The sequence below is a fragment of the Bubalus kerabau genome, chromosome 16 (genome assembly GCF_029407905.1).
Source record: "Bubalus kerabau isolate K-KA32 ecotype Philippines breed swamp buffalo chromosome 16, PCC_UOA_SB_1v2, whole genome shotgun sequence".
In the NCBI taxonomy this organism is placed as follows: Eukaryota; Metazoa; Chordata; class Mammalia; order Artiodactyla; family Bovidae; genus Bubalus; species Bubalus kerabau.
This window is the reverse complement of record NC_073639.1, coordinates 74,847,194-74,864,634: the sequence shown is the minus strand read 5'-3', so window position 1 is coordinate 74,864,634 and position 17,441 is coordinate 74,847,194. Positions and strand designations below refer to the sequence as shown.

The 17,441-nt window shown below is 52.1% G+C and overlaps 1 pseudogene; it reads right to left on the bottom strand.

Moving 5' to 3' along the window:
- Positions 1–5,000: 5,000 nt before the first annotated feature.
- Positions 5,001–15,490, bottom strand: LOC129629580 (immunoglobulin lambda variable 1-40-like; annotated as a pseudogene).
- Positions 15,491–17,441: the final 1,951 nt, after the last annotated feature.

The following is a 17,441-nucleotide window of genomic DNA, read 5'->3' as shown; positions in this document are numbered from 1 at the left end:
ATGTTTGCTGCTAAGTCTCCATATCCCTTACCTGCTGTGTCCCTGGCAGTGTATTGATTAATATAATTGGTGTAAGTAGTAGCTTTAATGTTTGTAACCTTGGACCCTTGAGTTAATTCTTTTTTGTTGTAGCCCACCACACCTTTGCCCTATAGGAATACAACTTTAATGCTTTTGGAGGGTGGTGCCTGCCTAATCACCTTTAGAGAAAAATAAGTTTTCTGAAGAAAGGGTCTTAAAATGTAAACAGGCCTCTGGGCCAGAAGATGATGCAAATCACCTAGACTTTTGCATATGATAAGTTTTCAGGAAGAAAGCCTGGCTTACTGCATGGCTCTACCCCTTCCCCCATTATCCTCTATGCATAACTTAAGGTACAAAAACTACTTTGGAAAAAAAGTGCGGGCCTTGTTCACCGAAACTTGGTCTCCCCATGTCGTTCTTTCTCTCACCTTCTGGCTGAATTATTTCAGCCTCTTTTCTCCACTGAATTTCTTCACTGAGCTATCCTCATTCTATTACTCTTTATATCTTTGATGAATATTTAAATAAATAGGTCGCCGATGCCGTCTCTCCTTCGAATACCCTGGATCAGCTGGGGCTGGGCCCCGGCAGGAGGAGAAGGGGACGACAGAGGATGAGATGGCTGGATGGCATCACTGACTCGACGGACGTGAGTCTGAGTGAACTCCGGGAGTTGGTGATGGACAGGGAGGCCTGGCGTGCTGCGATTCATGGGGTCGCAAAGAGTCGGACACAACTGAATGACTGAACTCAACTGAACTGAACTGAATCTCACATCTCCCAAAATACATCACTGTTAACTGTGGCCCCACAGCCCAGGCGGCCAATGTGCAGACCCCGCACATGTGTGTGAAAAGGCAGTGACAGGGAGTAGGACACAGCTGTGTGACCTGTGCTCCATGAACCCATGTGCGGGTGAGGCCGGGAGCTCAGGGTTGGGGTCACTTCCCGCTGGGTGAGGCCTCCTGTGAGCAGCAGGGCTGAGTCCCAGCAGAGCAGGAATAATCAGCCTCGTCGTCAGACTGGGCCCAGAGATGGTCAGGCGGCCCCACCTGCCTCGGAGCCCGCCAGCCTCGCTGAGACCTGCGGGCGGGTTGTGACTCCTGTGCTCAGAGCTTGGGACTCAGCACGACTGAGACGGCAGCCAAGTCGCCCCCTTGGTGCCAACAGTGTTGCTGTTCCCAAGCACGTGAGTGTGGCTCAGCATCCATAGTGTCATCCACGCTGGCTGAGTCCACCCTGCCGAACCCTGGACACCACGAGGGGACAGAGGAGGCTGAGAGCAGGACCTGCTCCCTGTGCAGGAGAGAGGGCTGAGGGCGTGGGGCCCTCCCTGGGCTGAGATAAGCTGACGGACCCCAACCTCGAACACTGAGATAGAGAACTAACAGACCCTGTGTCCTCAGTGATGGGGAGACAATATTATGTGTCCTTTAAGACCCTCTGCTGGGAATGGGCTGCTGGAGGGACTTTGAGGACAGAGGGGAGAGGAGGGGCCTCCATGCTTGGGCAGACCCCCCGATGACCTGGACCCAGGGGCAGCAGTAGCAGAAGGTCCAGCAGAGGCTGAGCAGGAAGCCCCTGGACTGCCCTCGTTCTTCCAGTGATAGAAGAGTCCTGGTCTAGTCCCCGCAGGCCTGGAGCCCTGGGGGAGCCTGAGAGGCGGTCACAGGAAAGGCAGGCGCAGCAGCCTGGGCCTCAGCTCAGCCCAGGGACGGCCGAGGAGCTGAAGTGTCCTGAATCAGACACTGCTGGACGCTGTCTCTCTGGTTCTGACCTGACTGTCACGACTCTGTCTGCCAGGGCCTGCCTCTGGCATTCAGGGCCTTCTGCTCAACTTCAGATAATCATATAATATGTGTTTGTGAAAGAAAAACCTTGGGAAAGGGGCAGATGAAGATCTTAAAGGATTTCCCAGACCAAATTCCTGTTGTGGGGCTCAGAACCCAGTTTTAAATCAAACAGACAACAGAAGTGTCTGGTTTGGCAGAAGATGCTTCACCCCGGGAGGCCCATGACTTGGGGGAGAGCAGGTTTTTGTCTCACTTCCCCCCTGGCCTGGAGCACTGTTCCAATACTGCTACTACTGCCATAAGATGAACAGTAATAATCCCCCTCGTCCTCAGGCTGGAGCGAGCTGATGGTCAGAGTCGCTGTGTTCCCAGACCTGGAGCCGGAGAATCGGTCGGGGACCCCCGAGGCTCGACTGGTCGCACCATAGATAAGGGTTCTGGGGGCCGATCCTGGGATCTGTTGGTGCCAGCTAACATAATTACCATATCCAACGTTGCTGCTGCTTCCAGAGCAGGTGATGGAGACCCTCTGGCCCAGGGACCCGGACACAGAGGACGGCTGAGTCAGCACAGCCTGGGCCCAGGATCCTGGAAGGGAGAGAGACAGAGAAGGTGACTCGGGGGTCCAGACAAGAGCAGGAAGCAGGGCCAGTGTGTCTTCCCAGGGCCCTTCCCCTGTCCCCCCATCCAGTCACCTGTGCAGAGAGAGACCAGGGTGAGGAGCAGAGGGCACCAGGCCATGGTGGACATGTCAGGGCGTCCTGCCGTCTGTGGCCCCACAGCTGAGCAGAGCGTCCCCACAACGCTGCTTCCCCTCTTCATACCCTGAGAGGGGGAGGGGCCTTTCATGCAAATGACGCCCCCAACCCCCACAATGCTCTGATCACCTCTGGGACCTGGCTCAGCTTCCTGTGCCTGAGGGAGCCCAGTGTATGATCATTGACGGGGTTTCCTGGGGGTTGTTGGGTGTGGGATGTAAAAGCTGGAAATCCAGATCTTAAGGCATCAGAAAGTACCAGGGGGCTGGTCTCTGCTCCACCGCCACCCCCACCCCACAATCCTTAGGAAAGGCCTCAGAGCGCCCCCTGGTGTCCTGGCCCAAGCACACATCCTGACCTGGTGATAGAGCTCTAGAGTCAACTTTCCCCAGGTGGTCTTCAAATTATACCTTCAGGATGTATTTGGATAGAAAACAGCAGCCAACTGTAGCTTACCCTGTAGTGCATGTGAGTGTTACACAGGGGATGTGTGATTTTGAGATTTTCAATTAAAAATCTAAGGTCATCACTTACAATAGATGCCTAAATTTAACTGAAGAAAATGTTGTTGCTAAGTCACTAAGCTGTGTCCAATTCTCTGTTTTAATTCTGCATTCCCATGGTACTATTTCTAAAACATAATTTTCCTTGTAGCCTCTGTTCTTTAAATAAGATAATTTTAAAGACTTTCTGACATGTATGGCATCTCCACTGGGGGATTTTATGTCGTAGCAGGACATTCTCTCTGTGAAACAGGGCAGGCTGAGTTATCAGAGCCATGGGTCGGTCTCAGATCTGAGATGAGGGACAGGACATGACAAGGCAGATCAGTTGTTCTCAGGAATCTCAGACGTGATCATGGGGATCAAACCTGACTTAGGCATGGTCCAGACAGAGCAGCAGTCACGGCCCTGGGGGCAGAGCCCCAGGACAGGGTCTGCTTTCCCAGCCCAGGGTCCCAGCAGCTTCTCCCGGGCTCACTGTGCATAAAATCAGTCCCACAGCAGCTGAGCACAGACACTCCTCAGTCAGGAATCATCTCCAGGTCTCAGGACCAGGGTTTATCTCCCCTCCTGATTCCTCATTCGATGGGCACACAGGATGGAGTGTGAGGTCTCAGGGAATAAATCATCTCCGCAAAGGATTTAAGATCCCCTGGGAACTGAGGGGCACCTGGGGAAGAGCAGGGAGCAGACGAGTAGGGGTCACACCTGAGAGCCAGAGACCTGAGGCTTCTCAGGAAGGAAAGGTTAGAGAGGTTCAAGGAAGGGCCGAGGGAGTGGCTGTCCAGTTCAGGAAGATCTGGAAACACGTCCATGATCTTCTGACAGAGTGAGCTGGGTCATGACCATGGAGATCAACAGTGTAGGTCTGTAGAAAGAGAGAGGCCCAGGATTGGGAGGAAAGTCATGAATGAGCGGAGCGGGAGGGCAGGCTCTGAGCAAAGAGATGAGGAGGAGCGGGAGCAGGCTGAGAGAGCTGGAGGGGTGCACGGGGTGGGCTCTGGGGGCTCCTCCCCTCCTCTCTATCTAGAAAGAGGGTGGGGACTGATGACCACCTGACCCCTTCACCCTCCAATTCTGGGTGCTCAGCCCCGTGTGCAGCTTCACTTCCAGGTGGAGGCCTGGGGGCCGCGGCTCGAAGTGTCCCCTGAGAGGAAGCACCTGCTGTCACATCCAACTCAGGCTGCTGACCCCGGGGGCAGGACCAGGTCAGGGGACCACGTCGGTGTGTTGTTGCTGCTGCTAAGTCACTTCAGTCGTGTCCGACTCTGTGCGACCCCATAGACAGCAGCCCACCAGGCTCCCCGTCCCTGGGATTCTCCAGGCAAGAACACTGGAGTGGGTTGCCATTTCCTTCTCCAACGCATGAAAGTGAAAAGGGAAAGTGAAGTCGCTCAGTGGTGTCCGACTCTTCGAGACCCCATGGACTGCAGCCTACCAGGCTCCTCTGTCCATGGGATTTTCCAGGCAAGAGCACTGAAGTGGGGTGCCATTGCCTCCTCAGGTGGGTTTGTTGAAGGGTTGCCAGCTCTGAGCAGGTTCACAGCGCCCCCTGGTGACGCACTTGGGGAAAGTTCACGGTGGTGGCATGATGAGCAAGCTGCTGCTCAGTTGCTTGGATCTCAATCCTGTCTTGCTTCATTTGCGACCCCATGGACTGTAGCCCACCAGGCCCGTCTGTCCATAGGATTCTCCAGGCAAGTAAACTGGAGTGGGTTGCCGTTTCTTGCTGCAGAGGATCTTCCCACCCCAGGGATAGAACCCACATCTCTTATGTCTCTTGCATTGGCAAGTGGGTCTTTACCACTCGTGAAAACTGGGAAGCCTTTGAGGAAGGAGGGGCTGCCTGTTTTTTCTGTCACCAAATACTTTGTCAGTGAACAAATAAATGAATCAAATAATAAATATTACATGTCTTTGATACTGTACAGAGAATTCTTTTTTATTTTCACCCATTGTATTTTTGAGTGATTCTGACTATCTTGTTCTCATGATTCATTTTCCCCCCTTCCAGTTATCTCCTTCTCCTTTGGACCCAAAAGTGTTTGTATTTGCTCATCAAACAGATTTGAGGATTTGTCCCTAAAAATATCTGCCACCTGATTTCCTCATCTGAGGCATCTCAGCATTGATGTCTACACCGTCTCACTTCCCTTCAATTCTTAGTTTCCTGGTTCCTGATAGAAGTGACAATTTTTACTGGATCCTGGACTGTGTGGAAATTGCTCGTAGAAACTCTGGGTTCCATTTCCTTTTCCTTTAACAGGAGATGCTTCTGTGGTGGAAGTTCAGGGATGTGCATTCACTGCCCAGTGACCCAGCAAGGGCGGCACTGACCCCCCTGCTCTGTTCTGCTGACTCTGACCTGAGAGCCGGGGGCAACTGCTGTGAGCAGACCTTCTTACAGGGGCGGGTGACCACCCCCTTGTGTGCCGCTGCCCTAAGGACGGGTGTCGGGCTGAGGGGGCAGCTGAGCTGCAGTCAGGGGACACCCAGACAGCAGGGCTCCATGGTCTCATGGACTCCAGGAAGGGAGGGGCAGACACCTTGCCCTGGGAGCCCCATGGCTGTGGGGGAAGCAGGTTTTTGTCTCCTTCCACTCTGGCCTGAAGCAATGTACAAATTTTCAATCCATCAGCCCATGAGAAACAGTAATAACCAGTGTCGTCCTCAGACTGAACTGAGGTGGTCAGAGCGGCCGAGCTGCCAGACTTGGAGCCAGAGAATCAATCTGGGAGTCCTGAGGGTCGTTTGCTATTTTCATAGGTCAGGACTCCGGGGGCCTTTCCTGGGAGCTGTTGGTACCAGCTCACATAAAGACCCCAGTGTTGCTGCTGCTTCCAGTGCAGGAGAGGGTGACCCTCTGACCCAAAGTCCCGGACACGGAGAGTGGCTGAGTCAGCACAGCCTGGGCCCAGGGTCCTGGAAGGGGGAGAGACAGACATGGTGACTCTGGGGTCCTGACAGGAGAGCAGGGAGCAGGGCCTGTGAGTCTTCCCAGGGCCCTTCCCCTGTCCCCACATCCAGTCATCTGTGCAGAGAGCGACCAGCGTGAGGCACAGAGGGGACCAGGCCATGGTGGACACGGTCAGGGCGTCCTGCCTTCTGTGGCCCCACAGCTGGGCAGAGCGTCCCCACACCGCTCCTTCCCCTCTTCATACCCTGAGAGGGGGCGGGGCCTTTCATGCAAATGAAGGAGTTTCTGGCAAATTAGTCTGTGGAACTAAGGTGGCAATCCCTATTAGGTCATGGTTCTGTAATGCTGCTCTCCTAGTTGCCTGATCAGCTGCTTGGTTCCCTCGTGCCGCTTCCGTGCTCCCTTTTTGGTGTCCTTTACAGTGGGAGACTGAAACCTCAGTGGGCAGATGGACTGCCTCCAAGAGTCGAAGAATCTGATCACCAAATTTGATTGGGGGCCCTCGGGTGGTCAAGTGGCCCCTTTCTTTCCAAATAGCCGCATGTGCATGTAGCACCAGAAAGGCATACTTGGAGTCAGTGTAAATGGCTATTCTTTTTCCTGTTCCCAGCTCTAAAGCTCGAGTCAGGGCTATGAACTCAGCTAATTGGGCGGAAGTACCTGGTGGCAGAGGCTTAGCCTCTATGGTCTCAAAATTGGAGACTGCTGCATACCCTGCTCTTCTTTTTCCATCCAAGACAAAGCTGCTTCCATCAGTGTACCAGATTTCCTCAGGATTGGTCAGGAGATCTTCTGACAATCCTTCTCGGGGTTTTGTCCAGTGGTCCAAGGTTTCTAGACAAGAGTGAAAGGGGAGAGAGCCCTCGGGGGTAGGGAGGAGGGTGGCTGGGTTAAGAACCTCACAAGGGGATATAGTGAGGCCTGGGTTTTCCATCAGCATTACTTGATATCTGAGGATTCTTTGATCAGACATCCATAAATGGCATCCCCATTTAGGAGTTGTTTTACTTGGTGGCTGGTAAAAATAATTAGTTTGCCCCCAAAGGAGAGTTTTAAAGCATCTTCTATCATGATTGCAATAGCTGCAGGATTTCGAAGGCAGGGGGGCCAACCTCGGGTAGTTGGATCAAACCTCTTGGATAAATAAGCTACAGGCTGGGGCTCAGATCCCAACCTTTGAGTTCACACTCCCAAGGCTATTCCCTCTCTTTCATGGACATACAGTTGGAATGCTTTTTCCGGGTCTGGCAACCTCAAGGCAGGTGCCTGAGTTAAGGCCCGTTTTAGTGTAGCCTCTGCCTCCTTTTGAGGAGTTCCCCACATCAGTGGGATTGAATCATCTCGTCCCTTTAAGCTTTCATATAAAGGCTGGGCAATTAGACCATAATTGGGTATCCAGATTCTACAATAACCAGTTAGCCCCAGGAAAGCTCGCAATTGTTTTTGACTCGTGGGGGAGGGCAACTGGAGGATTCCTTGTACCCGATCAAGGACAGCCTCCTGGACCCGTGTGTAATCTGAACTCCCAGGTAAATGACCTTTGTCTCGACCATCTGTGCTTTAGCGCGGGAGATTTTATATCCCCTTCCTGCCAAGAAGTTTAGGACCTGAATTGCATGTTATTGGGCACTTTTCTCACCTGGAGAGCAGATTAGTAGGTCATCTACGTATTGTAATATTTTCCCATTAGATCCCAGGTCCAGATCTAGGAGATCCCGGCTAAGGGCCTGTCCAAAGAGGTGGGGGCTATCTCTGAACCCCTGAGGTAATACTGTTCAAGTCATCTGTTGGTGTTTTTCTCCTGGGGCTTCCCACTCAAAGGCAAAAAGTTATTGGGATTCTTTAGCCAGTGGTATGCAAAAAAAATGCATCTTTGAGATCCAGGACTAAACCACTTGGCACTGGGTGGGATTTCTCCCAAGATTGCATAGGGATTGGGTACTGTGGGATGGAGGGGGACTACAGCTTCATTTATGATCCAGAGATCTTGAACCATTCACCAGGTTCCGTCTTTTTTTCTTTAATGAGAGGACTGGGGTGTTACATGGCGAACTGGTGGGGACCAATAGCCCACAAGCAAGGAATTTATTTATTAAAGGCTGTAGTCCCTCCCGAGCCTCTCTTTGGAGAGGGTATTGTTTCCGGTTAGGAAAGCGAGTGGGATCTCAGAGGACAATGATGACCGGTTCAGCTTGGTGGGCTCGTCCAGGAATCCCCTGGTCCCACACCTGGGGGTTAATTTTGTCTTCCCATAGTTTTTGATCCCTCTCTATTGAAGGTGTAATGGGTTCTTCAGTAGTAACCAGGAGCTGTAGAGCTCTGGGGGCTGAAAAACTTCCCATCACAAGGGTGGTCCCCAGTTTAGTGAGTATATCTCTTCCCAATAAGCGGGTAGAACGCTCAGGGACCACCAGAAACTGGTGGGAAAATATTTATCCATCCCAGCAACAAAGAAGGGCTAGGGTGAATCTTTTAGTAGTTGCTTTTCCTGTAGCACCCAAAATAGTACAGATTTGGGAGGAGAAGGCTCCGGAGTAGGAGATCAAGACAGAGTAGGTAGCCCCTGTGTCAACCAAGAAATTCTCGGACCTACCTGCCACATCCAGTTGCACCCTTGGCTCCAGCCCCGTGATGGTTATCCGTGACAGGCGGGCTGGCTGGAGTGGGCCACTTCAGCCCTCTTGAACCATCGTGAGGGTAGGCTTGGCGCTTGACCTTGAGGCTCTTGGGTCCCGAGGGCAGAGTGCCACCCAGTGTCCCAGTTGATGGCATTTATGGCAAGCTGTTCTAGGAGACTTGACACGGGTTGGACACTCTTTGGCCCAAAGCCCCGCCTGTTTACAGATCAGGCATTTATCTTGTGCCTTGTCCTTCAAGGACTCGGGGTTTGCCATAGGGCTTCTCTGGAGGGCGGCCAGCATCTGGGCATGCCTTGTCTCTTTCTCTCCTTCTCCTGGGCCTTGGCCTCCTTCTCCTGTTCTCCGTTATCAAAGATATTGGTGGCTGTCTGGACCGTCTCATCTAAAGAGGCAGCAGGGTCCTGCTGTTGTAGCTGCTGTGACTTAATTCTGATATCTGATGCACACTGGGACAGGAATTTGTCCTTTAAAATCACCTGTCCCTCGTAATAGTCTAAGTCCAGGTTGGTAAACTTTTGGAGTGCCTCTTTTAGCCCCTCCAGAAAGGCAATGGGGTTCTCATTGGGCTCCTGAGTTATTGCTGAGACCCGGGCATAGCTAATTACTTTTTGTTGGGCTGCTTTCAGTCCTGCCTTCACACAGATTAGAAAATGATCTCTTTCCCAGATGTGCTCAGGGTCATTATAACTCCAATTAGGATCATAGGAGGGGACTGCAGTTTCCCCTACTGGGTATCTATCACTGGACATGTGGAGCATTGTTGCATACCTCCGGGCTTCCTTTAAGACCCTGGTATGTTCAGCATCAGATAAAGTTTGACTAAATATGACCATGATGTCTTTCCACGTCAAGTCAAAGGCCAAGGTAATCTGTTGGAATGTATCTATATATTTCCCTGGGTCATCTGTATAGCTTCCCAGGTCTTGTTTGGTCTGCCTTAGTTCTAAGAGGGAGAAGAGCTTATGGACCCGGGTTGGTCCGAATTCTCCTCCAGTTTCAACTAAGGGACATACTCGAGCTGGCTTTTGTGGAGGAGGTGCTCCTGGATATAGGGGCACGTTTGGGAATGAGGAAGGAGCACCAGGCAACTCGGGATCTGTGGGAGGTGAGCCTTCACGAGGGGGTTCCTTTTCTTGGTTGCCTGTGCCTAACACCATTTTCCTAGTGGGCTCACTTTTAGGGCATACTACAATCCCATACTTAAGACAGAGTTCCTTCATATCTCTTAGTCGGAAGAAAATTTGGACATAGGAGATCTCTGTCCATTTCCCTTGTCTTTTGCAGAATAATTCTAATTGCAGGATGGTATTATAATTTAAAGTTCCATCCTCAGGCCAGTGTTCCTCGTCCCCCAGTGGATACTGTGGCCACGCAGTGGCACAAAAGAGTTTCAAATGACTTCTCCTTAGAGCTAGAGGGTCGAACAGCTTCCACTTATCAAGGATGCATCTCAAGGGCGTCTGCCGGGAAGTGGATGGGTTATTTCCCATCTGAAAGACAGTACCTCTTTCGATTTTTACGGGTGGACTTCCTTAGGGGTGAGTCTTTCTGAAGCTTATCCTACCCAGAACTGTTGCAACCTGAGAGCCAGGCGTCCCCGGGTCAGGGTGAAGATCCCCAGGCAGGCTGAGGCGTGACAGCCTCCTAGAGATCGAATCCCCCGGCAGGTCGAGGCGTGACGGCCTCCTGAGAATTGGGTCCCTGGGCAGGTCGAGGCATGACGACCTCCTGGGACCCCTGGGACTAGAGGATCCCCGAGCAGGTTGAGGCGTGACAAACTTTCAAAGACCGATCCCTAGGCAGGTCAAGGTGTGATGACCTCCTGGAACCCCCCAGTCTGGAGTTTGGGCGCCCCCAAGATCTCCAGTGTGACCAGTGCTGGGTAGGATTAGGGGGTTGGATATTATAGAGTATTTCCCTACCAAGGCCAGCTATGTTCTGGTTGTCTCTCCAGAAGATTGTAGAGGCAACCTTGTGGGTCTGGATGGGGCTCAGGAAAAGAGGATGAAACGGGAGGGAAGCGGGCAGAGCACAACCTTTGAAAGAATGACATAGCACAAGGGTATAATGTAAACCAATTAAAATCAATTGGGTCCAAGATGACAAGTCAAATTCAGATCAGATCAGTCGCTCAGTCGTGTCCGACTCTTTGCGACCCCATGAATCATAGCATGCCAGGCCTCCCTGTCCATCACCAACTCCCAGAGTTCACTGAGACTCACATCCATCCAGTCAGTGATGCCATTCAAGTAAACCTTAATCCCCAATCTACAAGCCAAGACACACCCAGAGGTGGCAGGACAGCTCCAAGGCACAAGGTCACAGGTTCCCCAATGGCTGGGATGATCCTCTCACTTATTAGCATACGAATTCCATCCCTTCACAAAACCTAGCCAGGCCTAATACCTTGGCCCCAGCCCCTTGCCCTCGGCAATGGTTCACACCCTGAAGAGTGGTTTCTCTCTGGATCCTAACAAATCCACCTCTTATCACTTTGTCTTTCAATGAATTTTTGCAATGAGACATCAGAGCCTGAGTTTCATTAGTTTTGGCCGGGCTTGAGTCCTAGGAGAGAGCTGAAGGACAGGAGGAAAAAGCTGTGGGGAAAACGTGCCAAGGAATCCGCTCCATAGCCCGCCGGAAATTTTGCTAAATATCAGACCGGTGCTCACAGTTTCATTGGTCTGATCCTTGGCACAGAGAAGAGAAAGGACAGAAGAACCCCCACCGGCTTGTGTAACAGCTACTGGGGCTCAGCAGATAGAGCCTTTGGGACATGCTGAGGAGTAGCCTCTCCAGAGTCCCTCAATTGTGCCCCCTGCTGCCCGCCTGTTATCGGGAGGTTGAGGAAACAAGAAATGAGAGATTGTAAAGGTCCCTCCAGGCATAGCAGCGAGAACCTCTTACCTTAACTGGAGGTCTTCTGGAACCTGAGACTGGGCCATGTGAGCTTTCTGCTGAGTTCGTTTTTCGCTGTCCCGGTTTCCAACACGATGGGCCTTCCCCTGCGCTGGGTTTCTTCGCCTTCTGCTTCTATCGCGGGAGCTTCCCTGAGTTGGGCTCCTGCTGTGCTTGGCCTCTTCCACGCGAAGGTTGTTTCAACCAGGTTAAACCCGAGTCACGGAACCTTAGATGTCACGCGAGTGTATGTCCCTCGGTTCTTTGTCTCGTCACAACAAAGATTTGGAGCGAAAGACATTAAAGCCCTCAGCACATCACAGCTCTCAGGTCTTGGGCAAATCGTGTTATAGCTCCTAGGCAAATCAGTGTTACACCTCTATTTTATTTAGAAGATAGCAGGAGAGAGAAAGTGAGAGAAAGAGCGTGCGCGCGCACACACGCACGCAGGAGAGAGTCCGTGAGAAAGCGCTTTGGCTCCTCCTTTTATGTTTTTCCTCCACCTGGGCCTGCCCTATGCAAATTGGGCTTAGCCAGGAGTGCTGTTTGTTCTTCCTGGAGTCTTAACTCTGGTCCTTGGACCTTCTTTTGACCTTCCTTGTCTTTTCAGTTCAGTTCAGTCGCTCAGTCTGTCCGACTCTTCGTGACCCCATGAATCACAGCACGCCAGGCCTCCCTGTCCATCACCAACTCCTGGAGTTCACTCAGACTCACGTCCATCGAGTCAGTGATGCCATCCAGCCATCTCATCCTCTGTCATCCCCTTCAGTGCATTAATGAACTTCTCCTTGTCTTTTAGCCACCACCATTTTGGACTCCTTTTCCCTATTCTACCTACCTAACACTTTCATGCAAAGGATCCCGTGCATCACACTGACCCTCCTGGGTGCTGGGCCGGGTCTCTATGCCTGAGGGCGGCCAGAGGGTTGCCAGAGGTGGGTTCTGTAGGTCTCAGGAGTGGGAAGTCACAGCTTGGAGCCCAGAGCAGAGGCAACCAGGCCTTGTCAGGGAGATCTTTCGGGGGGCCCAGCTTTGCCTCCCACTACCCACCTTCGGGAATGGACCCTGAGCACCCCCCGCCCCTTGTCCAGGCCCAGACACACATCCTGTGACCTGGAGAGCAGAGCCCTCAAGGACAGATCTCGCCCCCTGCTCTGTGTGCTGTCCCCTCTTTAGCACCAGGCCAGATGCTCCTTCTGTGTCCCCCTGAGCTCAGGGCCATCATGCTGCTTCTGCTAAGTCGCTTCAGTCATGTCTGACTCTCTGCGACCCCATAGATGGCAGCCCATCAGGCTCCACCGTCCCTGGGATTCTCCAGACAAGAACACCGGAGCAGGTTGCCATTTCCGACTCCAATGCATGAAAGTGAAAAGTGAAAGTGAAGTCTCTCAGTCATGTCCGACTCCCAGCGACCCCATGGACTGCAGCCTACCAGGCTCCTCCATCCATGGGATTTTCCAGGCAAGAGTACTGCAGTGGGTTGTCATTTCCTTCTGCAGGGGATCTTCCCGACCCAGGGATTGAACCCGGGTCTCCCGCATTCCAGGCAGATGCTTTAACCGCTGAACCACCAGGGAAGCCCGAACTGAACTCAAGGTAGTAAGAAAAACTTTATTCAAGGTAAGAGTACTACAGTGGGGTCTTATAATCGGGGAGAGAGATTGAGCTTAAGTCTGACTCCAGCAGGGACACAGCTGGGATTTACAGCTAAGGACAGGGTGGGTTCATGGGGTTGCAAAGAGAGGCTGGGAGACTGAAAAGCAATGAACAGCAACAGGGTTGGTGTCAGTGGGTGGAAACTTACTCAGAGGACCATAAGGGTGAGGGTGGGTTCTGGCTCAGCTGAGAGGATCATTGCTGAGGCTAGGCAAGGCTAAGATAGTGAGGTGAGTGACAAGGAATTTGAGCTGATACTGAGGGTGGTCGGATCAAGGGTGGAGTATTTTTTCTAAACTGACTTAGCAGATTCTGGCTAAAATTGGACCAAATGGACAGGCGCCCCTGGATAAAGACATCACCCAAAGTTGGCAGTGCATTAATGAACTACTGCTGCATAACAAATTACCCTAAACAAACAGCTTAAAATCTCAAAATTTTTGAGATCTTTATGTCATGCAAGTGTATGTCCCTCAGTTCTTTGTCTCGTCACAACAAAGATTTGGAGCGACGGACATTAAAGCCCTCGGCACGTCACAGCTCTCGGGTCTTAGACAAACCGTGTTGTAGCTCTTAGGCAAATCAGTGTTACAGCTGTATTTTATTTAGAAGATAGCAGGAGACTCCATCCTTGAAGTGTGAGGGCATGCCAACCCAAAGACTCCAAGAGAAGAGAGTGGAGGAGCGCGGGGGAGGGAGAAAGAGAGAAAGAGCGCATGCACGTGGGAGACAAAGAGAGAGGGAAAGCGCTTTGGCTCCTGCTTTTATATGTTTTTTCCTCCACCTGGGCCTGCCCTATGCAAATTGAGCTTAGCCAGGAGTGCTATTTCTTCTACCTGAAGTCTTCACTCTGGTTCTAGGACCTTCCTTTATCCTATTTTCACGGGCTTTTCCGTTTCTTGCCTTTTAGCCACCGCCATTTTGGACTCCTTTTCCCTATTCTACGTACCTAACAGTATTAATATAAAGTATCTTAACACACCCAAGACCAGGACTGATAAGAACTAATAACTTTCAAAATTTGCTTTATTATTATTATCTATAATTATTGTCTCTATGTTTAGGACCCCATTGTACTTGACCCAGAGTTGCCTACCTGAACCCCATCTGAGCAGTCCAAGGTTACCAGACATAGACCCTTCTCTCAGACAGGACATCCCTGGGGCTTAGAGAATGCTTCCCAGGACCAAAATGAAAGGTCAGCCTCGTGTCCAGTGATGTGAATGATTCTTCACACTGTGGTTAAGTGTATGCCAATGATTCCCAGGTGCAGAGGGTGTGAGCCTGGGGAGCAGTCTCTCACCTCATGATTCTCAGGGGATCCATGGAGCTGACACAGAGTGGACGTGAGACCAGCATGGAAGCGGCCCTCAGACAGATCCCAGAACGGGATGTGCTGAGACCCCAGCTCCAGACCCTCCAATGGGGGGAGGAAGAAATAACAGAGAACCCAGTCCTCCCACTGCTGTTGGACACACGTCAACCACAAAGAGCCATCAGGCAGTGAGAGTTTTTTGTCGCTCTTCCCCACATCCCTGGGCACCGCGGGAGCACTGAGGCTGTGGGCCCATGATGGACAGTATTAGTTAGCCTCGTCCTCAGCCTGCAGCCCAGAGATGCTCAGCGAGGCGGTGGAGCCAGAACGGGAGCCCGAGAGCCGGGCCCGGAGGCCTGAGGACCGAGAACTTCCCCACATCACGGTTCTGGGGACATCACCTGGGCGGTGTTGAAACCAGCCTGCACCATAGAATCCAACGTTGTTGCTGCTCCCAGTGCAGGTGAGGGTGACCGACTGACCCAGTGACCGTGACACGGAGGCCTCCTGCGTCAGCCCGGATTGTGCCCAGGCCCCTGCAGAAAGGAAAGAAAGACACTGGGATGGTGGCTCTGAGTCCCACAGCACTGCCTGGGCCCCATGGTAAAGAACAGAGCCCTGGGTTCCACTGGGGCTATGTCCCCAAACCCCGAGGATCCAGTGACCTGTGCAGTGGGTGAGGAGGCTGAGGAGGACAGGGGTCCAGGCCATGGTGGGGGCGCTCCCTGAGCCCCTCCTTCTAGTCTCTCAGCAGACACAGCCCCTCTGGGCTCCTTTATCCCTCCCATAGCCTGGGGAGGCAAGGTCGCCATGCAAATCGTTCCCTCCCATAACTGACCCTCCTGCATTGTCCTCTGAGTCTTCCACCTGCTGGGTGTCGGGCTGTTGTGGGTGGGGCTGGTCTGGCCTGGTAAGGGACTCCTCAAGAACCCCAGAGAGCCTGGGGCACAGGGCACCTGCCAGGGGCCCAGAGGGTGTGGTTCTCCAGCTGGAAGCACAGCCTCAGCTCCTCCAGAGAGGGCCTCCAACGGCCTCTGCTCTCCCATGACGGGCTGCTCCACTGGGAGGGGAGATGCCAGGACCCCAGAGGGAGCCAGGCTCCTCCCACCTGGGCTGCAGGCCCCGCCCCCAGGAACCCGGATCAGGCCCCAGCCTCCAGGCTCAGCCTTGGTGCTTAGCGCCCCCGTCAGGGTAAGGAGAAGAGGAGACCACCCTAGGAGGACTAGAAGTGAGGGAACATCACTCAGGGCAGAAGTGAAGGGACATGCCCACACTCTGAGGTAGGCAGTAAGCTAACCCAGGAAGCTCCAGGCAGCATGGACACTGAGTTCCTGTGTTCAGATTCTCAGGAGCAGAACGTCAGTTCAGTTCAGTTCAGTCGCTCAGTCGTGTCTGACTCTTTGTGACCCCATGAATCTCAGCACGCCAGACTTCCCTGTCCATCACCAACTCCCGGAGTTCACTCAAACTCACATCCATCGAGTCGGTGATGCCATCCAGCCATTTCATCCTCTGTCGTCCCCTTCTCCTCCTGCCCCCAATCCCTCCCAGCATCAGGGTCTTTTCCAATGAGTCAACTCTTTGCATGAAGTGGCCAAATTACTGGAGTTTCAGCTTTAGCATCATTCCTTCCAAAGAACACCCAGGACTGATTTCCTTTAGAATGGACTGGTTGGATCTCCTTGCAGTCCTAGGGACTCTCAAGAGTCTTCTTCTACACCACAGTGCAAAAGCATCAATTCTTTGGCACTCAGCTTTCTTCCAGAGAAGGCAATAACACCCTACTCCAGTACTCTTGCCTGGAAAATTCCATGGACGGAGGAGACTGGTAGGCTGCAGTCCAAGGGATCGCTAAGAGTTGGACACGACTGAGCGACTTCACTTTCACTCTTCACTTTCATGCATTGGAGAGGGCAATGGCAACCCACTCCAGTGTTCTTGCCTTGAGAATCCCAGGGACGAGGGAGCCTGATGGGCTGCTGTCTATGGGGTTGCACAGAGTCAGACACGACTGAAGCGACTTAGCAGCAGCAGTAGCAGCAGCTTTCTTCACAGTCTAACTCTCACATCCATACATGACCACTGGAAAAACCATAGCCTTAACTAGACAGACCTTTGTTGGCAAAGTAATGTCTCTGTTTTTGAATATGCTATCTAGGTTGGTCTTTCCTTTCCAAGGAGTAAGCGTCTTTTAATTTTATGGCTGCAATCACCCTCTGCAGTGATTTGGGAGTCCCCCAAAATATAGTCTGACACTGTTTCCACTGTTTTCCCATCTATTGCCCATGAATGATGGGACCAGATGCCATGATCTTCCTTTTGTGAATATTGAGCTTAAAGCCAACTTTTTCACTCTCCTCTTTCACTTTCATCAAGAGGCTTTTGAGTTCCTCTTCACTTTCTGCCATAAGGGTGGTGTCATCTGCATATCTGAGGTTATTGATATTTCTCCCAGCAATCTTGATTCCAGCTTGTGCTTCTTCCAGCCCAGCGTTTCTCATGATGTACTCTGCATATAAGTTCAATAAGCAGGGTGACAATTTACAGCCTTGACGTACTCCTTTTCCTATTTGGAACCAGTCTGTTGTTCCATGTCCAGTTCTAACTGTTGCTTCCTGACCTGCATAGAGGCTCTCAAGGGGGGCGGCGGTGAGGAGATGCCCCTCGTCCAAGGTAAGAGAAACCCAAGTAAGACGGTAAATGTTGCAAGAGGGCATCAGAGGGTAAACGCACTGAAACCATAATCACAGAAAACTAGTCAATCTAATCACATGGACCACAGCCTAGTCTAACTCAATGAAACTAAACCGTGCCCTGTGGGGCCACCCAAGATGGGCGGGTCATGGTGGAGAGGTCTGACAGAATGTGCTCCACTGGAGAAGGGAATGGCAAACCACTTCAGTATTCTTGCCTTGAGAACCCCAGGAACAGTATGAAA